The 23,970-nt window shown below is 39.6% G+C and overlaps 1 protein-coding gene across 2 annotated transcripts in view; it reads left to right on the forward strand.

Moving 5' to 3' along the window:
• Nucleotides 1-23,970, forward strand: part of ENOX1 (ecto-NOX disulfide-thiol exchanger 1) — a 355,324-nt gene that overhangs the window by 109,037 nt on the left and 222,317 nt on the right. For both annotated transcript variants that reach the window (XM_059839068.1, XM_059839069.1), the window contains exon 3: nucleotides 1,972-2,060. The gene's annotated coding sequence lies outside the window, so the exon portion shown is untranslated. The remainder of the gene's footprint in view (nucleotides 1-1,971; nucleotides 2,061-23,970) is intronic.

Raw genomic sequence — 23,970 nt, forward strand, 5'->3', positions numbered from 1 at the left:
ACATTGTGTTAAATCCTCAGGCAAATATTATCAAGACGTAATAGATTACTGAAGTTTGCATTTCTTTTGGCAATTCAGACCAAGGCTGTGTTGACTGGTTATTCCAGACATTAATGAACCTGTTTACACAAAGGGAGCTAGCTGCTCCTTATGGCTGCAGATTAGATCCTGGATTCTGCAAACTTTGTAGGAAAATCTGTGGGCCAAGTAGTTGAGATAATAATGAAAAAATTAATCAGGCACACATTAAATGTGAAGCATGGAAGAAAACATCTGCAGCACTCGGTGGACATCTGGGAAACATACTTGCAGTGCTGTTTTGCCAGCTTACATCTGGAGTGGTTCATGAGAAGGGAGCAGATGCTAGTGTGAAATAGGTCATCATAGCAGCAGGGCATCTGAACAGAGGCATTTCTTTTTTTTTTCTTGCCGTAACAGCTATTTCTTTTTATTCACACCAATTATGAAAATGTTAGCCAAGTATGCAATGTGAATGCATGTATTGTGACAAACCAGTACTCCTAAAGGGTGTCAAGGTAGAAAAATAACCTAACGAGGAGGCTTCTGAGAAGCAGCCTTTTTGCATTACACACTGAGTATTCTTTAATAGACATAGTGATTATTTTTTGTTAAGATTATGATCTTTTTTCCCCCATGCTTTATTTTTGTATTTAGTTGGGAATTTACTAAATGCCTTCTAGGTGGCAAATGCCCAGAAGCAAAGATGCTAATTCAGGCGAGTTTCATCAGTCATTTCAAAAGAGAGGTCACATAGATAAGAGAAATGAACAGTACACAGTATGTGAAGCAGTGACATTCAGTGAGCCCTTGTCACTAGCAGCCATTAGCATGGAGGCCTGCTGCTACATTTCGGTGCTTTATGTGCTTTTCTTGACCAGGCAGGGAGCCTTCGGTGCACTGCAGCACTCAGAAGCATACAAGTTATTGTTTCTTTCTTGAATGCTTTATATTTTTAGTACCATTTAGATTTTTTCCATGCCCCCTTGTGCATCTAAATTTTAAAGAGAATCGAAGAATGCATAATTCATATCTGTCCCAGAGGTAATGGAATGACTCAATGATATCCGTGAAGGAGATGATTTTAAATTTCATGTCTTATGCAAGAGGTCATATTTATACAAAAAGTGCAAAATTGGTCTCAGGGATACCCAGATAATTATCCTTACAATAACGAGCGTGGATTCCAGGAGGGAGTATCACAGGAAGCTTTAGTGTCTTGTGTGTCACCATCCCTTATTATCATGGTGTCATTGTTGCCATGATCGAAAACTTAGCTCATGGTGTCATTGTTGCCATGATCGAAAACTGATAGATCTCAGGCTATGACTTGTATTTTGACTTGCAACAGCGCTTCCAGGAGGTGTGAAAAGACAGGTTTGCTTTGATTCTGTTGAAGTATTCATGCAAGATGTGAAGCATTTGTTTACTGCTGAAATTCTTTCCTTCATTTAAAGGAAAAACAATTATTTATTGATGTTGGGCAGAACCCACCAGTAAATGCTTTGTCGCACAGCACAATTCCACTAGACTATTTCTGCTCTCCTTTCCCAAAAGCCTAGAAGCGCCATGGCTAGAAATAAGTGTCTGTTTCTGTGATATGCTATATGTTTGAAAATGCACTTTAAGGTCTGTATTCAGACAGTTCAAAGGGAATATAAATTGGTGCAGTATTCTCTCTTTTCTTCTAATCCAGTTCCATATATTCACTGAATTTTTACCCTGAAACATATCTTTAAAAAAAACTTACCATTTTGCATTTTATTTAACTTGGACTTTGCTATATTTGTGTAATTGTTATGATCTAGCTGCTCCTCTAGTGTAAAATGTTTAATATCCTCTAAACCAATTCTGCTCTGACTTTTAGCATTGCATATCCAAGGAGACAGCTGATTTTATTTGCTTTTCCTTTAGAAACTTCCTAGTTTTAACTGTACTTTCCACTTTTTGCAGGATTGACCATGAGAATTTGTGGAGTTTGAAATTTGGAAGTTTGGAAATACTGTGATGGGGCCACTGAGAAGTTACCTTCCTGTGTACAGGTCTGTAAAATGTATTGGGTTCTGACTATTTGTCATGGTTTAGGAATGGTATTCTCCAATTTAGTGTTCCCACTGAAACCACTCCAAGTTACATGTTGCTCACCCCCCTCCTCTCTCCCAGCCTCATTCCCTCCTTCCCTCCCCCTACCTCTCCTCCATGATGGAATGGTGAAGAGAATGGGAGTCACAAAATATAAAGATCACAAATTGAGATAAGAACAATTTACTGGAAACAGCAACGAGGTAAGAAAATGAACAGTAACAGCAATGATACTAATGACGGAGTGTGTAAGAGAAAGAAATCTTCTTGCTGACCCCATGGAAACCTCTGACAGTACACAGCCACTCCCTCTGCCACGCTACCCCAGTCCAGAAGCAAGCCCTTCTCCCTGTCCTTGGAAGATGATCTGAGGTGGTACAGGATAACCTCTGGGTCCTAGCCATACCCCATCCTGGCTACTGCAAAAATTAACCTTGCCCTGGCTGGAACCAGGACAGTATTTCAGCATGCAGACCTCTGTACTGACTTGTTATCTTTTTTATCTTGGATGACTGCAAGCCAAATCTAACGTTATGCTAGAGAAAATGTTGTGAAAAATTCATTTTGTTTCTCACCAGATGCTTAGGACATAACTCTATTCTGTTGTACAGATGCAGAGTAACCCATTCGTCTTTCCTTCGAAGTGAATGATTGCAGTTTATAGAGTTGTACTGCAGAAAGGAATTGGGCCTGTATGTCATTTTCTTCTCACTGCTCTGCCTTTCAGTATGTTTTGGAGCTGCATTACCCTAAAAGGCCCTGCAATCGATTGCTTCCACCCAGGTTGCTCATATGTGAGCAGCTGACCACAGTTACAGCTGTGGATATTTTCAGAAGCACACTTAGCAGACGATCAGCAGAATTACTGAGGCTTTTGGGTCAGGAGGAGCTCAGGTTCATGGAAAGTTTACAAAAATGAAAGAAAAAATGTATATTTAAGAGACTGTAAAAAGAGCATAATAATAATGGCTTGACTCCTGTAGTGTCAGCATGGCAAGAAGTGGTGAGAAGCCTGTAGCTAATGCTATGTCCTTGTCAGCTGAAATGATAGTGTGGCCAGCAGTCACTCTGATTTAGAGGGTAGAAAACACTCCCCTGCATTTCAATATGTTTTTCTATGCAGCTATATAACAGAAAAATTTTATTTCTTACTGCTCTCACAGCTAGTACTGAACAGCATTTTAATAGAAATCTACCAAGAAAAACCGATGGGAATCAACTTTTCCGTCTAGGTGGTCATACCCTGGTCACACTTGGGGTCTGTAGGAATTGTATGCTCTAAATAATAGTTTTCAAAAATGTTCATTTTTGAATATCCTGTATTTCATTTGCTTGGTTTATCTTGGCTTGCTTTGGGTGTTACTGTTCCTTGTTGACTCTGTAGTCGCATGCTGTTTTATTAGTCTGCAGGGAAAGTAGACTGTGAACCTTAAACAAAATCAGATGGATTTAGGAGATGAGAGGTATCCAAAACAACTTCTAATTCATTCTTGGAAATTATTATGATAATACCTTTTAAAGCCAACACAGCTCCAAGACACTTTAGAAACTCTTTGAACCTAGATGTAAACCTCACACAAGGGCACAGCTTCTGTAATGAGTGAAAGCCCTACATCAGACTGGTTGAGATACTGCAGATACAAATCTGATAATGCTGCCTTGGGCCTGTGTTGAGTGAAAGCTCTGTGTTCAAAAATAAGTAGCTTTTCACTGTAATTGAACAACTGTTGAATGATCTGTGTCATCCTAAGGCTTTGACTGCACTACTTCTTTCTTTAATGATGATACCCCTTCAGGCAAAATTTGTGGTTTTCTTAGACAGGGGGTGGGGAGAAAGAAGTGCGGAACACTGGATGACATTTGGGATAGAGGGAGAAGACTAGTTGCAGTTGGCATTTGCTATTACTTTACTAGTAGCAACAGCAGCTTTATAAAATCTTCCTTTCCAGACCTGTCTATGAGTGTTGTTTGAATCGCGCCTCACCCAAGGCTTCCAAGAGTTACTGCTAAAATTGCCAAAGCAAAGTGAGACTGGGCCTGCGTCTTAATAACGTGATACAAATGCGATCAACAGCTGCCATGTGGAGACTTTTTAGGCAAGTCATTTGTCTAAAGCACATTTTAAAAGTTTCCTTGTTCAGCAGTCTAGTTCTTGGAAATTTGTGATGTAGATACAAATTAGTATTGTGCCATTTAAAAAGAGGATAAATTTGATATTCGTTTGATATATGTACATGTTAGATGTATGTATATTAAGAGGCATAAAGTAGTTGGGTAAGGATGTGCTGTACCCTCATTATAATGCAGAAGCAAAGGGAAACCAATTAAATTAAAAGGCAAGACAGTTCTACTGAAAAGGATATAGAAGGTGTAATTTCTCTTGGAAAGTATTTCCCCAAGGTATTATCAAAAGGTATTGCCAGAAATAGATATTTACATCAATAAGAATGCCATCACAGAGATATTTTTCATATTTTACCTTTATAGAGAAGTTACAGTGGTTACATACCAGTGGCAGAAGGCTGAACTCACTGATCCTCAGCCTGGGTGAAGCTTCTTCTCCAGCTGTGTGGGTATCTCTTGTACCACTTTTCTGCAGTGTCTGGTATTGATGTTGAATGGAAACAGGACAGTGATCTAGCTAAATAATTAGTTTAACCTGGGTCAGCTATTTCCATTTACCCCATGTCTTTCACTGCAAATTTCAAAGTTTTTTTTTGTCACTTGTAAGTATATCTTCCTCTTGTTTTCTTAATCTCTTGTGTATTTCCTGCATATGATCCCTCACCTTGTTTTCCAGAGAGGCCTCTTTTTTTCCTGACATCTTTATTACTTGTTCTTCCTTGTTGGAGTTTGATTAATGTATTGCTTGAGTTTCTAAAGTTTTCTCTTGGGGTCACTAAATACCTCTTGGGGTGTCCTCAAACCTTTGCCCTTGACACACCTGTGGTGAATCAAGTATAGTTTGGTTTTACAGGAAGCAGAGGAAAACAAAAGTTGTGAAAACAGTTCATGGCCGCCTCTTGGAAGAGGAGGCTCTGACTCCTGGGGCTGGGCTCCTCTGCCCTGTCCTCCTGTCACAACCTCCTGGGCACACAGTCAGCGTGGGCTGGCTCCTGGGGGAGTTTGCTGGGGGAGCACTGCTCCGTTGTCTTGCTGCTTCTCAAGTGAAGAATTCACGACTGGCAAAACACAAATCTGTCAAAAAACATAGGAGGCAAATGGAGAAGGGAGAGGAATAGTCTAGCTGATGCACAAACGAGGACTGTGAAAGAGCATGGTTATCTTTGTGCATCTTATATGTAAATTACCTGGCTACAAAGAGACAGGAAGGAAAGGGGATGTTACTGCCTGGAAATATGCCCTGAGTGCATTTGATGCATATATTTGAATTATTGAAAAGATGGAAAGAAAATAGTTTGGTAGGTGGAGAAAATCTGTAAGCTAGATGCTTGAAGGAAATATGGGAAGATAAAATGGGAAGGTGGGGGAAGTGAATCTCACTAAGCTGCCATGGAGGGAGAATTGTATTTTATTAGAACAGAAATCCAAACAAGACTGTTATTTTCTAAAGACTCTTGTGTCCAAATAATGAGTCTTATGTGCAAACTAATTACAAACACAATGAGCTGGTGCAAGGACTTGAGCACAAGCCTTGTAAGGAGTGCCTGGGGGAGCTGGGGGTGTTTGTCTAAAAAAAAAAGGAGGCTCAGAGCAGACCTTATCACTCTCTACAACTGCCTGTAAGGAGGGTGTAGGGAGATGGGAGTTTGTCTCTTCTCCCATATGAGACGCAGTGGGTGAGAGGAAACAGCCTCAAGTTGCACCAGGGAAGGCTTAGATTGAATATTAAGAAAAATTTCTTCACAGAAAGGATTGAAACAGCACTGGAACAGGCTGTCCAGGGAGGTGGAAGAGTCACTATTCCTGGAAGTGTCCAAAAAACATGGGCATGTGACACTTAGGGACATGGTGGGAAACTTGGCCATGCTGGGTTAACAGCTGGACTCGATGGTTTGGAGGCCTTTTCCAACCTCAACAACTCAATGATTTTATATGCATTTTTAATTTTCATTTTTGATTGGTGGCTCAGAGTGTCTATTACCATCCAGGTCTGATTTTTTGTTGCCCACAGCAAGCCACAGAACAAGTTATTATGAGAAAATCTAGAATGGCAGTGTGCTCACCTGAGTAAGAGCTGTGGCCAGAGGAACTGCCAAGAGACTGAAATTCATATGTATGCAGGGAAAACAAACCAGCAACCAACCCAGACAGCAGATTGACCTTCTGCTGGATTTTATGTTTTGAGTTCTTTTCAAGGTATTTCTAGGAATGGTTGCAAGTACCTCCTCTGCTGGAGGAATAATTCGGAAACATCCTTAAATACTTCCCTGTTGTTTAATGACAGCTACTTCCCAGAAGAATGGGAAACCAGTTGAGACACTCCTGCAAACTAAGCAAAGTTTTCATAGGCTCAGATTAGGAGTAAGGCTCTTTACTTGCCTCACTGTGGTGCCATCATCTTCTGCTTCCAAGTGCACTTTGATGATAATCTTTGCTGATCTTAATTCCTAGGCAAAACATAAAAATAAGGGATATCTTTGGTGTCAATGGTCAAGAACACCTTAGGGACACCAATGATAATTTGGCTCATTTGCCTTCACTACCAGCAAGAGTTGTCTAGATAATCAGAGAGAAAAGTTTATCTAATCTTCCAGTGAGGACTTTTTCAGTGCCACCCCATGAAGTCTTTTCCAGACCTACACAACACTTGGGTATTTCTAAAATCCACGCCATGCTCTATTTGCTCTATAGGGAGCATTTTGGTGTCTTATTTATAGTGAAGCTAGAAAACAGTTGAAGGTAACTTTCTTTATGGTAATTTTCAAATATTAGAAGGGAAAATGACTTTACATTGTAGCTGATTTAAGTTGTTAATCTGTTTTTTTTAGAATAAGCAATTGCAGATCTTATAGGTCCCATTTAAAATACTTTTCCTTGTCTTCACCTTCCATGTGTTGCTAAATTCTTGATGCAAGTGCCAGTAATAAGAAGCTGAATATAGTCAATATGACTTTCAGATGATACAAATTATGTAAAATAAGCCCGGAATTTAAAAGTTCAATAATTACTATGGAGCTACACCCTCAGCCAAAATGACCCCAATCCATATTATGCCTCAGCTGTGTGTAAGTGGAGTCACTGCTAGTGCCTTCTCTCTCTTCCATCAGTTAAGCTCTCTCAGTGTGATACTGGGTAATGAATGACACTGTTGGAGAAGCACTAAGTGAGCAACTGATGGCTCTCAGCATATGGATAATGGCACATCTTCCACCTTTTCATTGCCCCCATTCTGCCTGCACAGAGATAGCTGAACAATAGATGAGGTGAAATGGTGGCCATAGAGCATTGCAGAAACAATAATTGTCCATTAGGTCCCTCTAAAAGAAAAGACAGCAAAGAGCTGCTAAGTTTTTCATCCCTAAGGCCCTCAGAAGAATCAATCACACATCGTGAATAATAATAATAGTAGAAGAGGGAGGACAGCTGTTCAACCAAACACCATCAGTATTGACACCTTCCAGGAGGAGTAATCCCCTTGACCGAAGCAGGTGTCACAATAAGATAAAAGTCATAGGCTACAGCTCCAGTGAGAGTCTGTTGCCATATACAGAAAGACATGAATTTATTTCACTTCTGAAAGGCAGTTAAAACATCTTCTCCAGCTGAGAGGAGAAATACGCTGTCACCACTGTTCAAGTCTCCAGAAACAGCAGTGAAATTTGAAGAGATAGTACTTAAAAAACAAGGATTGTTCATATGGCCAAGCACCAACCAAAATGAACATTTCTCCTGCTTTTTAGCTAAAGTATGAAAAAAGGCTACCTGTTCAAATAGTAAACATTAAAGGATTTTTAAAATTAGTTTACATGAGAGCAAATCATAGAATCTTAGAATCATTTAGGTTGAAAAAGACCTTTAAGATCATCTCCAACCTTACCCCAGCACTGCGGAGTCCACCACTAAATCATGTCCCTAAATGCCACATCTACACCTCTTTTGAGTACCTCCAGGGATGGTAACTCCACTGTTTTCCCTGGGCAATGTATTCCAGTATTTGACAACTCTTCTAATGAAGAAATTTTCTCTAATATCTAAGCTAAATCTCCCTGGGTGCAACTTGAGGTCATTTCCTCTTGTCCTGTCATTTGTTATATGGGAGAAGAGGTTGACCCCATCTCAGAGCAACCTCCTTTCAGGCAGTTTTAGAGAACAATAAGATCTCCCTGAGCGTCCTCCAGGCTAAAGAACCCCAGCTCCCTCAGCCACTCCTCATAAGACTTGTGCTCTAGAACTTTCACCATCTTCCTTGCTCTTCTCTGGACTCGCACCAGCTCTTGAGAGGTCCAGAACGGAACACAGCACTTGAGGTGTGGCCTCAACAGTGCTGAGTTCAGGGGGACGTCACTACCCTAATCCTATTGGCCACATAATTTCTGAATGATGATGAGTTTGATCCTGCAATTAATATATTCACAATGCTATCAGCATTAGAAACTGCCTGTGACAAGTATTCAGTTCCTTCTTGTCAGCCTTGTAAAAACGCTTCAACACCAGCTTAATTTAAGACCAAGCTTTGTTCATCTTCAGAACTCAAGGCTGAGCAGAGTCAAATCAATATCATAAGTAATAGTAAGGCAAAGTCTTGATTTTGGTAAAGTTCCAGCCTTCTTTCTAGGCTGAGGTGTAGCACATAGAGCACTTCTGGGATTGAGAATCCCAAGGTATACTGCTCCAGAATTACTCAGGTTTCTAGGCTCAATGATCCCTTCAGTAAAGGGAAAATACAGAGGAAGTGACTAGTAGGTGCCACAAGTTAAAAAACTAACCAGAATTAAAAAGCAAAACTTAAAAGAAACCATATCAACTTTAATTGACTATATGGAAGAAATGACCTAAAAATGGCTGTAGGCAACCATTCAGGAAAGAGTGTGCTCCTACTTAATATCACTGATTCCACATTCAGAAAAAAAACCCAAAAGACCCTTGAATATTGAGTTCAAGAAGTGTTATGAGAATCTGGGGAATCTTGACCAACTTTGCTCAAACAGCAAAAATTAAAGTAGAAAGATGAAAGAATATCTTGGGTCAAGCTACTCTTTAACTCTGGGCCTTCAGAACACTATTAAAAAGGTAAGGAAAAGGTAATACATACTATTGCTCAAAATATCCTAGAACAAACAAAAAAGATGTTCTTCATCTAAGTAGCCACAGGTTTTTTTTTCCTAGAACTATCCTAGAAAATTAGGAAGTAGCTTGAGGATCCTGCAGCTTTATCACTTGTACTGACGCTTCCCATTAGAACTGTGGCTGACCCATTTCTGAGGGCCTCCACTGATGGAGATTCTCTGAGCAATTCATTCCAACGCCTAATTTTCTTTACAACTAGAAAAATGCTTTTTTTTTTTTTTCTTAACTTGGGAGTTACTTCTCTCCTACTTGCAATGAAGAGGAATAAGTTATTCCATTTTTTCTTGCAACCATATTTGAAATTTTCAGCGTGTTTTGTCATGTTTCCCCAAGTTTTGTCTTCTTTGCATTAATCAACAAACTATTCTTTCAATTTTTTTGTCATGTTTTTAAGAGTAATCACTGTCAGTCAGTTACATCCTCCTTAAAATGTGGCATCCAACATTTCACCTAAGGTTATGGTTATGAACTCTTTCCAAAACAAAGTAATAAAGGAAAATTCCCTCTTGTGTCTTATAGATAACATTCTCCTTTATGTTTCTAATATGATATTCATGCATATGTGTCAGTGACTATTGAAGCTTGTGATCTACTGGCTAACCTCAGGTCTTGCATAGCAAGACAAGTCTATTTGGTTATTTCCCACTGAGTGTTTGCTAAGTTAACTGTTTCTGACCTCACCTCCCAAAGTTAATTGCCAGCAGCTCTAAGATTTTCTCAGTCAGTGATATATGTATTCTAAGGTGAAATTTGTAAGGCCTAGACAATTTGAAAAATTTTAACTTATCTCAGTTCTTTCTAATCTATTTTTTCCTATTATGAATTGAATTTCCATTCCTTTGTCTTCAGTGTTCACTTTTGTGGCTCTCTGATCCTGCAAATAGCTTTTCCTCCTGATGTGTGGCAAACCAACTCTCTTCTCCCCCTTGCTAATAGTGGTCTCTTACTATTGCACTTAGTGGTTTTCTTAGGAAATTTTCCTGCCTTTACAGCCTCCAACAAAAGTACACAAAATGTTACACAGACTGGATGAAGGGCATTGAAAGACAATTTTCATAATTCCTGACTTCACAGAGGCACTAGAATTACAGGAGCAGTTGAAGGTAGTTATGACAGGATTGACAGGTTGCACTCAGATGTCCCTATTCTTACAGTCTCAGAGAAAACCTGGCCTGATCTGACTGAAACATGAACCAGCACTAAAGAGAATAAAATAAAACATTTCAGAGGAACCAAGGATCTTGAACGCAAAGGTCAGGTATTAAATCTAGGAGAGGGCTGACTGAAATATGGCACCCTGTTTGTCAAATTGACTGATATCATATGTTTTGCTTAAAGGAGACTTAATTGCTTCATGATGCCATTCTTTAATGTTTTAGGGCCACTAATTCACTTTACTTAATAGTGATGTTCTGTATTCCTGTCAGTCCATGAAAAAAATCCCGAGTGTTGCTCTCTTCACCCAGCCTTTTTACTATTTTGAGGTGACAAGGAAACAAGGGGAGAAGAGAGAAGAGATGATTACAGAGTAACAGGTTAAGGACATCGTTTATTCTGCAATGAGTTCTTATGCCATTGCCCAGGATTCCTTTCTTTTTGTGGTTTTTTTTTTTTTTTTTTGTGTTTTGTTTGTTTGTTTGTTTGTTTTTGGTTTGAATTTTGTTTTTTGGGGTTTTTTTTGGAAGGTTGTGTGAGCTATTCAGCAGTATTCCTGAAATCTGGCCAAAGTTCTGTAGACCATCTCCTGTCAGGCTCTTGTGTCTGTCACACATGAGTGAGATCAATCAAACACCCTATCTGTTCCCAATGAAGTGTAAATATACGGAGAGATCTGGTTGTTCTCTTGTTCTGGGGCATGAAGCATTTTGAACCTCTGATCTTTCTATAATCCTTCCAGGAACATTCCTCTTTAATGCTAGAGGCCTTTGCCTCCAGATTTTGTGGTGGTCACTCCTGCAAACCTTCCACCATTAATGCATCTTTGATTTTTCCACCTCCATAGCTCTGTGTGTAGGTTGAAGTGAGTTGGGATTTCTATCCAGGAGGTTTGTCTCTGTCAAGAGCCATACAGTCAGCAGGCAAATTGCAGTGCCATAAGATGGGCTTTCAGAAAAAAAGTCAATGTTTGATAGCCAAGTGCAATATAGTGTTTTAAGATCTTAAAGTAGTAAAAAATCTCTACAAGTCAACACAGATGTGCTTTATGACAGCATTTTGTTTCTTTGGAGGTGTTTCAGTGCATATTCTGAAGACTCACTTGACTGCTGATAGTCTCACCACTGAATGCATGATGTGCTTAGGGCAGTGGAGCCTAAATCAACATAGAGGGTTTTAACTTAGCAGCCTGTGGCTCATTCAGAGGCTTTTCCTCAGTTCTTCGTTCTCCACTTGTACTCCACTCTGCAGAATTTCCCCCAAAGTGAAATCTTTGGTTTATATTTCAGTCTCCCAGGATTCAGGTGCTCAGTGAGAGCCCATAGGCCTATGGCTAAGGGTTTCCCTCTGCACCATGGAGGAGTTCCCTCTGTCCATTTTCCAAGCCAACCAGAAGCTGTGTAGCACAGTTAGGAAGATGCTGAGTACAAGCTCATAAATTGCCATGATTGGCAGTGTCCATTAGCTCTGACTCAGTGCAGTCAGCTTGGCCTCAGCACTGCTGATGAGTTTATGTGGCTTCCAGTGGTCTCCAACCCAGAACAGAACAAACACTCAGCAGGCTGGTGTCATCACCCACACCATGCTACGGTAGACTTTGCACAACATTTAAAGCACCACAGAGTCCTGGAAACAGAGCACCCTGTGAGCAGAGAAGAAGCTTCCTTCAATGGATTGATGTCCCCTGTCCCTTAGAAGTCCCGCCTCAGTTTCCCAGCTGCCCCCTCAGCTCCCCGTGGGCAAGGGGCAGCCCGTGCTTTGAAGGCACCTTGGTGCCAGCTGGCAGGGCTGCCCACACCTGCCCATCCCATCGGCTGCTCCCAGGCACAGCTCACCTTGGCTGCTCTGCCTGCTTCCCTCTCCCTAGGCAGCAATTTGTGCGCAGCTTCACCGTCCCGCTGCTGGTTTTCATTAAACTTCCAGTAATGAAATTACCTCTTGTGACTTCCCTCCAACTTTTATGCTGGCTCAAAAGTGTGTTCAGATTTGCTACTGCCCCTGTTCTGCCAGGAAAGGTGTAATAGATGGACAGGCAGAGGTTCAGTTAAAAATAACCGCAGTGAACGAGAATCAGACTTGCTCTTTGAGCTTAGGCTGCATTTTTATATTATTTCTATACTGTATTACACAGATCTGATCTGGGAGCATACTGCCTTCCAGATCTCATTTTCACACTCATCACCAGAGGCTGCCCTCCCTCTGGCAGAGCTTAAAGGCTCAGCAGATTCTTTGTAAGTGGGAACTGAGAAATGATCCATGTTAAAAGAATCATTTTTTCAAAAGATTTTTTTTTTAATGACCCTGGTATGATTTTGGGTATAGCCAGGCAAATGATTGAACTGAGGCAGGTGGGGGAATGTGGTGGAGGGGGGCATGGGTCAGAAACAAGGCCCTGAGCTACTCACCAACATCAAGAACTTTATATCCCTCAGTGCAGAGCTGTTACCAGAGGCAATACCCTGCTCCTTGTTCCCTTATTTCTGCGTCATTTGTCTCCACAGTTTGGTAGTTTATAGGAACAAGTTCCAGGACAAAAACTGAACAATAAAAAAAGTGAATTTGTAAACTGATGGAAATGTCTTTACTAGAAAATTGAAAATTTTGCATGTGCTTGATGTCTTGATGTTCTTCTGTATTTGTGACATCTCCGCTTTCATGATTGCATGATCTCCCCAGTACTTTGTTGTTCATATTCCTTGTTTGTTGCTCATATTCAGTATGGGAGATGACCAAAAATTTTCACTTTAGATCTTCCAAGAGGTGAGATAAAGAACAAAAACATTTGATCTCAATAAGATTTAATTGTGTTATGGTCTGTAGCTGAGTCAATTACTTTGGGTATCAATAATATGACAAAAAATTCAAGGCCACTTTGGCTTGGCTGTGGAAAATGACAAGTTTAATGAGGAATGTAAGTCCCATTGCCTTCATGTTTGTTTTGTTTTCCTTCATGGAAAAAGTTGACTGATGTGACTGGAGCATTTTGCCCTTGGCAAATCCTTAATCAAGGAAATCTGAGTAATTTGATTATGTTGCCAACTCTTCTCTGATCCCCACTCCAGCTGAGACAGGTTATAGATAGGACAAGATTTGAAACGACATTCCCTTCCAGAGCATTGTTTGGTGAAGAAGCAAAGAGCCATTACTGCTTTAAGAGAATCTGTCACCTTGTCCTCTAGAAGAAAGGCAACAACAATCTTTTCCAATAATGCACCTGTTATCTCCCTCCTGGAATTTATCAGGCAAGAAACATATTGATCCAATTTGCAGGTTGCAGCCTGCAGTTCTCTAAACAAGTCCAAACTCCTGGCACATGACAATGGCCAGAATTTAGTCTGAATTTAGTTTGCAGACATGTACCTGTCCACCCTGCTTTCTCCCTTGTGGATTGCTGTTCTTTTTACAATTCAAGCAACCTGAAGTAGAAGAAAATTCCTTTGTTTAAACTCATCAATTTTAACTCACTTTTTTAGGAAATTGTCTTACAGTGTTTTTCTCCATGGTTTCTCACCAGCCGTGAATTTGGAGCAAAAAATAGTGCATGGAAGTGTCTATATCTAAGCACAATATGCTTAATTGGAGTTGAAAAAAATCTAGAAACTTTTTTTTCTATTTATTATTTATAAATTGTTGTCATTTTTTAATGAAGACAGTATTTTGTTTACATAGAACTGACACTTCACTTTTAATCTCTGGGCCTGTTCTTTAGGATTGCTTTTTAAGATAACAGACACGTTACACTTTTCAGAAAACACTGTTGTAATGATTCACTGTGCTTTACCCATCATTATCAAACAAAAATGAATGTGAAATCATTCATTTTCTGATCGATTTAGAGCGTGACAGATAAATCTTCCTTGTTTGTTAGAAACCACTTACAGAGGCTACTATGGCAACAAAATTAATGACAAAGAAGGTAGCTGTTAATTAATTGTTCAGGCTGACTAGAATAAGAAAATCCTGAATCTTTGCTGAATCCATGTTCTACCATCCCAATCACTCTTGGTTATTTATTTGAAGAGCAAGTCTGTCTTTTTACTGTACTGGAAAAAGAAAGACTTTTATGATAATAGAATTGAAAGGGCACACGGACTTCATTAGCCTTCTCCCCGTGATCCTGTTGGACGTGATCGCTGAAGTTTGGGTCGTGCTCACAATGATCCCCTCAGCTGGTGATAATTTGAGGAATAAAGCTGCTAATGCCTTTAGGCCACTAAGGACATAAACAAATAGGAGTAGTCCCTGCATCGAGAGGTTTACAGTCCACAAAGCTGATACATGCCAAGCAAAAAGTAATACGTTGGCAAAAAGGGCATTTCCAATTGCTTTTGGAAATAGTCCTGGGATGCTACCAGAGAAATTATGTTGATGTGTGTTAGTAGGCGTGAGATGAGCTGAGGAATATGTGATCTCCTCAGGAAAAGAAGAACTCTTGGGATGCCTGTAGGCAGTTAAGTATATGAACTAGAGCAGTTTCCTTACTATTAAAGTTTGCATATTATGCTCTGTAAAGCAGGATTGATAAGTTTTCTACAACAGGAGGATCAACCAACAAACTGATTCGAGGCATAACTTATGGAAAGACTGATCCGTTTTTCTTTCCAGAATAAATTACAGTTTGAGAAAATAAATGCATCTCTATAGAGAGTTCAGAGCATGAAAAGTTTAGGCACTGTCCATTTTTATGCTTACTTAACTGAAAGAGCTGGTCACATGGTGGAAATGCAGATGGCCAGAACCTTGTAAGGTCTATTGCCATATGGCCAAAACTCTGCTTTTCCAGAGAATTTTGATAGATGGGTAAGGTGTCTGCTGTTTGAAGTGAGGAGAGGAGATATCACGTAGCAACAGGATGCTCCTTCTCTCTTCCTGTTTGGTATTGTTTACTTTCTTGTCAGCTTTCCAGACACATGACAATTGACCTTCTAAAGTATCACATCTGTAGAATCAGAAGCTTATGAAATATGAACTGGTGGACCAAAGAGTACCCACTTGAATTCCACAATGAAATTCCTTCAGTAGATGATTCTTTTACACAAAGGCAACAATTTTGCCACCAAATACATTAGGAACAAGCTTCTAAAGCTGTGACAGGAATCAAAAATAGTGATTGAACAACGAGAAGCATTTGCTTTCCTGTAATATTCCTTCAATAAAGAGCTAAAACCAGATTACTGAAACAAAAGAATAAACCCAAATGCTGCTTATAACAGTATATTACATTTTTCTCCTGGTGGAACCCATGGGGTTGTTACTCTAGTGGCACTTTCCCCACTAGGTTACATAAATTCTCTATTAGATCAAAAGGTTACACTATAAAACAAAAGTGCTGTGAGTTGGCATTTCCAAAAAGAGATGCTGGTGGCTGCTCACAAGCAGTGCAGAAGTGTGCTCCATAGATGCATGTAGGTTTGCAACACTGTGAGCCTTGTCTTCTTCTCACAGCTGTATATTTGTACACACGTATATCCACACATATATGTTTGTGTGTAGGAGGGTTACCTACTGTGCAGGACACGATCGTGGTATTCTTGGACAAAACTCTAATTTATGTCACGTGGCCAAGAGGGCTTTGTGGGTACATGTGATGATGGCTGTGAACAACGTCTGGTGAGAGGAGATGTTCCTTTACTTGAAAGTAGCCATTAGAATATTTCTTCCCTTCTCGTATTCTAGTGTTTACAAATCTTGGCTGATTCTTTGCTAGCTAAGGAGGGGAAGAGGAAGAAGCCTCAATGCAAATAACAGCAAGGGGATTCTTTTTCCAGTCAATAATAAAGATATCAAAGGCCATCCTGTTTTCCAGGTGCTCTTCTGTTTCTGCCAGCTATGATATCTACACCAAACATGGTGCCATCAGTCAGCTACGGTGTGGTGGATTCATGAATATTTAGCAATTTGCAAATTATGCGTGGAGAGCTCTTAGCATAGCTGTTTCTTTGTCTTTCTGCTTTTCTTTCTTCACTAATGATTTAAAATGTTTACATGCCTAGCATCAGAGGCTGTATTCTATGCTTGCCGTTTGCCTTTGTACACCAATTAGGTCTTTGTAATTTAAATGATGTTTTATTTGTTGATTTGGAAGCATCCTTGTTGGTAGAATGAGGTTTTCTTCATCCTGCAACTGTTCTTTGATATAATGATTTATTAAGGTACTAGGAGAAATATTGATCCTGCTAATAGCTTCTGCTTTGCCACAGAATGCCTTACATTTTACTTGCTGAAAGGGCCATATTCCTTTCCTCTTCATCTGATTGACCATAAATGCTTTGGCCTTTCCCCAGCAATTATCAAAGCAGTGGGTAAAAGTCAAGTATTTATAGACTAATTAGAGAATTCAGCATGTCCAAATGTGTACTTTACATAGCACAAAGAGTTAGAGGACAGCACTTTGAAATTAGGGAGTGAGTTCATACTGCTCAAAAACAAATTAGCAAATTCAGAGGAGTTATGTATTTATTATCGATTAGGACAATCTTTCTGGGAATTGCTATGGGGAGTTATGTGCTGGGGCTGTGATTTATTAATGGCATTTATACTTATATTACATTGGTATTTTCACTGTATTCTCTGTCATCTATTCTAACCTCCTCTTTCTTGAGAAAGCTTTCTAATGTTAATGCCTGCAAGGTGGTGGGGAAGGCATCAATTTTGTAATCCATCTGGAGCTGATTCCTTTTGTAGTTTTTGTTAGCCGCCTAGGAAAATGCATTATTTCTGTAGTAACTACAAATGCTGAAAGGGAATAGGGGACTTCTCCATGGAAAATAAGGGACAAGGCTTTTAAGGGTTCAGCAAAATGAAGCCAAATAGAGGTAGAGGTGGAGGTGACCTGATCAGCTGTGGATTAGTGTCTCCATTAGGTTGCTTAAGGTTGTGGATACAGCATTATGAAAAAGTTTCCTGTATTTAATCTAATTGGGGCATTCTTGTGTTGCAAACTTATAATAGTTAGTGAAAACATATTGGTAGAGACATGTTAATTTTTATGCTTCGCAGTTAGAGCTAATTTCTGGCTATTTCAGGATCAGAAAGACTTTGCCTGTGGGGGGGAACACTATGAAAAATCTTTTTTTCGTAGACCTTTAAAAAACTTCCCCCATTGAAGACTGCTGAAAACAGAACACAAAACAAATTGTGCTGCTTTTCATAAATGTCACTTGCTCCTGTGCAACTACATACTCCTGAAACTCTGGTCAGAAAGCACAGAGTAGAAGAGTATTTTTGCCTTGCATTAAGATCTGTATCTTGAAATATGCGTGTATTAGTCTGTTCAAGGTTTGTTTTTAGTTAACATTTTTGTGTTTTATTTTGCTAAGTGTGAGCACTGTTGCTAGTGAAGCTGTCACATAGATGAGAGGACTTTTGTCACCTACATGAGAGCTAGTCACCCTGCATAGCCAGTGGAGACAAACAGGCATTTCTAGGACAAGAATCATCTCAGCTTTAAATAGACAGGCAAAATAAATCAGATTCATCACACCCTGTAAGTGTTTCTCTCTGGTAGCAGTGAAGGGAGCTGACAGTGACTAGCTCAGAGGGAGGCATCCATAGAACACTGAGATGAACCTATACTGCTGTGGTACGTGGGCTGAGTTACCCCTGTGAGTCCCCAAAGGAAGGAATATGTTGCTGAGAAAGTCTAGATAGCATGCTCAAACTCAATCCAGATTTTTTCGATTATCTAAATTAGCTGAGGTCTATCCTGCAGGTCCAGGCAGGTTGTTGCTGGTCTGGATATAATTTGCATGTAGGAGGTGGGTCTTTTACAGGTGTAGATCAGTACAGCTCCATTATGCCAGCAGAGCTCTGCTGACTGCACCAGCACAGGATCTGATCAGCAGAAAGGTGGTTCTGCACCTGAGTTACAGCAGCAGTCAGGGGGTGAGATTTTATCTTCCTTTAAGCAGGATAATGTGATCTATGGCTGAGCCTGGTTCCAGGAGCAGTAACTGGCTGTGACAGTGGTGGGGGGGACAAGGGGAAGGGAGATCCCCTTTGCAGTAAGTGTGAGGGGATAGAGTGTGTCCAGGTGCTCTGTTTAAATCACCGTGCTCCATATGGAGGGAATGGAAAGGATCCAGCCCATGACCAGCATTGTGAATAGATGCCCTTAAGTAATTTCTCTACAGCAACATATCTTCATCTCTGAATGTTAATTAATAATTGATCTTGTTATGTATGTAGAGGACTCCCCATAATTCAATTCTCTATATTTATGTCTCATAAATGACTCTGCCTTGTCAGATTTTATGGTGAAATAGTAGATCCAAAAATTAACATAATGTAACAACCAAATTGCATATATAGCCTTGATCTGCAAACTCTTTTGCCCATGAATAATTTTAGTTATTACAACTGAACTCACTGGGACTTATATATGCTTTTGCAGGATGAGAGCCACAATGTTTATTAAATTAATTTCTTTCATACACTACATGTGTTCAAATGAAACTAATTTATCTGTCATGTATCTAGGCATTTTTCAGCATATATTATGTAATTAATTTTTTAAAGCATGGTTCTAGTGAATCAGAGGCCTAGCTAATATTTCCAGTAGATAGATAAAACTGAATCTGAGTTCATGTTATGAAAGAGAGTATTACTTCGTACATGTGTATTTCTTGATATGCATTACACTGTTTTAGTACATGTTATTATGTATGCATGCTGTTATAAATATCTATGTGTAGCTGGGCCTATACAGGTAGATATGCATGCATAGATGCATGGAAGACTTGCCGTCTCCATACATATATTTATATTTGTATTTATATAGCTATGCAGATTCTGTATGTTTGAAAATACAGACAGTTTTTTTACTTACTAAATATATGCACACCCAGGTATACTCATGCTTCTCTGACTCATGCCATCTATCTTCACTTTCAAATAAACAATCTTATTGTCTTTCTGGAGTTTAAAATAAGTGCTCCCCTTGTAAGGACCAGTGGTTTTGTAACCCTGTGAAGAAGGAAACTCATAAGATTCAGTTCTAATGCTCATCCAGACCTTCAGTGTGGACAAATGTCATCTGCTTTGTGTCAGTGTATTGTGAAGCTGAAGAAATGTTGCACTTTGTTATGACACTGTGCTTATATATTGCTTTGCTGAGAAGAGGGAATGAAAGGAAGGAAAGAACCTTGCCTGTAGTCTGTCAATTAAAAAATATGAAATAAAAGGTTATCCAATGTTTTTGTATTTCAATACAACAATAAGGAATTTTTAAATTCAAGAATAAGGAAATATACTGAGCTTGTTCAGAGAATGTTGCTTAATGATATACAAATAATCACTCAGATTGCAGTGTTTGAAATGAGTGTGGTTTATGATCTAATGTCTAAAGATCATTAACCGACATCTGCTAGTTTCTGGAAACAGTGCTGAAAAAAGCCCCAAATATAAACTCCTTCAGTTAAATTGCCCTTTTTATATGCTGTAAGTAATGGGGAGAGAACCGTAGGGAAGTCTGGAGGTGCTGCTCACATTTGGGTAAAATGAGTTTATTCTCTGCCATTCAGAATTGACATGGAAAGATTACTTGGTTTCCCTTGTAAGAGAAAAAATGGTTGTTTTTCTTTGCTTACTTCTTTTATTTTAAATGGACTCAGGCAGCCATGAAGGCTTTTAGACAGGACATTTGGCCCGTGGGGCTGGCAGCACTGACTTTAATACATTGCTTACTGACCTTAATCCCTGATAGTGTAGGTCTCAGTTAGGGTCCTCAGCATTCCCTTGTGGAGCTGCTTTCCCACAGCTCCCATGGTGGTGCTCCTCAACACACAAGATGCCCTGCTCATGTGGTGCTAAGTACTGCTGGGTGGCAATAAAGCTGTCCAGGAGTGACCCCTGGGGGAGAAATTCTGAGTGTGAGATGTGCTGGTGTTTGGGTGTCCCTCCCATCATGTACCTGGTTGTCCTGTTTGGGTAGTGTAGGCATAGGAGTTTAGATAAGTCAGATGAGAACTGCTGTGCTTATAGTTTCAGCTCATAATATATAAACATCCTATCTTCCAAACTTCTGCTCATAAGATATCTTGATATTCAGAGGCTTTTCCAATGAACTTGTCAGGCTGTGTGTAAGAGGAAGGTTTTTTAAGATTGGTTCCTTTAAAAAAATTGAGATAAAAGTGCATCAGTGCACATTAGAGATGAAATTTTCAAAACAAGGTCATCCTATTGAGCTCTGTTTTGTCATTGTTGGCTTATATGTTCCTTCTTTTGTGGGAAATGCATTACAAACATCTCTGCCAGAGGCCTTTTATTTTGGGGTTGATCTGAATTTAAGGTCAGCCACTTAAAAATGAGATTAAACAAAGGTGATGAAATTATGCTAAGTGAGGCTTTTCAATTACCTTTACTTTTTAAAAGGAAACTACCTGGAAGGTGGCACTTACATTGTTATAGTGGCAAATAAGTATCATTATGGAGAATATAGTAAACAAATGTCTACAGGCAAATGTCTGCTGAGACAAAATGATCTGTGCACAGCATCACCCCCCTGAAAGCAGTTTGGATAGCTGCTTCCTCAGTGAAACAGAAATGCTTTGACTTTTCTTTACTGGGGAAGGAACATACTTTGGGCTGGTAACACAGCAGCCAGTGCACATCTGATTCTCCCTGTAACTTCCCCTAATGAGGTTTATTTATGTCCCAGCTCTCTGCATGATCACCAGTCATTAAATACTGTCACTCAGGAGTATTTGTGCTTAGGGTTTTTGCAGAGATGATGATAACGTGAAAACAGGAGTTAGTGGAGCTCAGCAGCATTTGGTTGCATTTTTCAGTTCAGTGTTTTGACATGTGGTCCCTTGTAGGGGGTTTAATTTTGGTCTACTCCAGTTCTATTAAAACAAGGACAAACAATTACTGTCCACAAAACAGACTTAACCCAGGCAATAATTTATTGGTGTTTGGGAGCTCCTTGCAATGACACTGGAGGATGTTGAAAACAGTCTAAACTGTACCAATATATATTTAAATGAGAAACTCTTTTCAAAACTTTTATGGAAAGTTTAAAAGGAAGAGTATAGAAAAAAACCAATGTTTTAGTTTTATTAAGCTAAACTTGAAATATATCAGCCTTCTGAGGAATATACTTCCCTTTGGATATAACAGAAGATGTCCCTGTGTATATCAGGCTGGACTCAGGTGTCATTTTCTCTTAGGCAACTGAGAAATACACTTTCTCTTCCCTGTGATTCAGGGTCCTGCATTCCAAGGAGAAAAAGGGTTTCAGGAAGAGAAATGACAGTTCCTTTAAGTTTATATCAACATTATCACACAACTGAAAAGGTCAGGAAATTTGAGATTGTCTGTAGTGATACAGACTATAATGCTGACTCAGGTGATCTAGCAAGCCTATAGAAGGCAGTGGATTTGTGCTGACATAGCATGAAGAGTCTTTGAGCTATATATTTAGCCATTCTTGGCTAATTAATACTCTAAAATTTCATTTTTATGTACCTTTGGACATGTACTGCTGGGGAAATGTCAAGTTGAGCATGGAGGGAGACTAAATTCATCCCTGTGATTTGAAAAGAAGGGTAGGAGCTGAGCTTCTCTGCTTGACTGCTTTAGGGGGACAGGCAGGGCCAACTAGACATGCCCAGACCACATACCTGGACTCACCTTTGTCTTCATAAATTTCTTGTTCTTCCAGAAGAGTTGGCTTTTTAATTGGTCATCGTCCTGCTACCTGAAAAGGATCAGATGAATTTCTCTGTTAGGGAAGCACAGAGCTATGTGCTATGAATTCTAATGTGGAAAACTCACTGTGCAGGAACCAAAGAAAAAGAAGTGCTAAATTAAAAAAGCTTCTAACCTGATATAAATAATCTTTGTTGCCTGTCACTGCACCATATCATGGATCAAAGTTGTTTTTTTTCTAACAAACATTTGGGTAAGCTGCTTAGAATATGTAGATGACATTGGAAATCACTCCTGAGTGGTTTGTTGAGTTGTGGTTTTTTTCTTCTTTCTGAGGTTCTTATTTTAAATCCATTTATAAGTTACCAATGTCATAAGCAAAATATTTCATTATTATATTAAAGGAAGAAAAGCACCCTTGGCCTGTGATCACATTGACCAAGATGTTATGGTGGAATTTTAAATCCCCTCACTATAGGGATTTGTAATTTGAAATATAGATGCAACCTTGGAATGAACAGTTTCATCTTTGTTGGCTGTGAAAAATATGAGCCATAAAGTAAACTTGTGCTCTGAGCCAGATTGGATCAAGCATCGTTGCTGAAGCTCCTCTGCCATTTTTCTGTGTTTCTCTTCCAAGCGTCTGGTTCTACAGATCACAGTTCTCCATTTCAAGGTTGTATTTTTTTCTGAGGCTGAGGTTAAGGAATTGTCACATCCCAAGGGGAATCTTTGTTTTATTTTTTAATCTATCTTGCTGTAGCTTTATTTCTACAGCAAGTGGTTTCGGTAATCCATACTGATGAGTTGTCTGCTCTCCAGGTAGGGTGACAGGTAGATTTATGAACCAGGAGAAGATAATCTGCTTCCACAAGGGGTCACTGGTAGCAGTGCACACAGCACAACTAGTTTCTGCCATGCTTCTGTAAAGGGCAGGTCTGGACAAGCCTCTCATCAAACGGAATAAAAAAGGAAAGGGAGTTCTTACTCTTTAGAGGTACACTCTATGTACTTTACAAAGAAAAGGGGCAAGATAGTTAAATGAGAATGCTTTTAAGAATTCCTCTCCTTTCAGTAGTCAGGTAGCCAGGTGTCAGAAGACAGAAGTCGTTTGTGCCCTCCCCATCTGAGATGGGACTTCACTGTTCCCTGCTGGTAGGCGGTGCTTGGCTGATGTTGCTTCAGAGTCTGAGTTCTAAAGGCCATGAGGATGGCTGAGCTACAGAGAGTGTAGCAGGAAATTGTTAATTCATCCATAGAGTCTGTACCAGTAATTAAAACAATTCTCCTGAAATCCATATGCCTGCCTGTCTACTGTTAAAAGAGGTTGCCACAGGGTATAATTTTAGGACACTTCTCTTCTGGTTTCTTTGTGTGCAGTCAGCAAAGGTTCCTGGTGTTAGGGGACAAATCTCCTTTTTAATTTTTCAGTCTGCCTGAAAATCACCTTTGGAGAGAGGCAACCCCATTAACAGGAATTAATGGAGCCCTTTCTGTAGGCAGGGTTCTGCCCAGAGTGCTGCTGCTTGTAAAAATCAGGATATTTCATGAGCATGTTATTTCTGTGTTCCCAAAGCTTTATTTCAAATTTGATTGTCTAATGGTGCATGTAGCTTTCCAGCACACTGAAAAATACCAAGCATTTTTTGTCTTGTTTTGGCATCCTGTCTGTGTGCAGCTCCCAGTCCCCCAAGGATAAACAGAGGAAAGCTTTGTTCTGCTATCTGGTGATAATTTTTTAAAGGTCAGTGTTGTCATCCATTTTACAGGAAATCTTACCTGTCAACGGCTGCCCGAAATGACTAAAAGACATTT

Source organism: Haemorhous mexicanus, chromosome 2 (genome assembly GCF_027477595.1).
Source record: "Haemorhous mexicanus isolate bHaeMex1 chromosome 2, bHaeMex1.pri, whole genome shotgun sequence".
Classification (NCBI taxonomy): Eukaryota; Metazoa; Chordata; class Aves; order Passeriformes; family Fringillidae; genus Haemorhous; species Haemorhous mexicanus.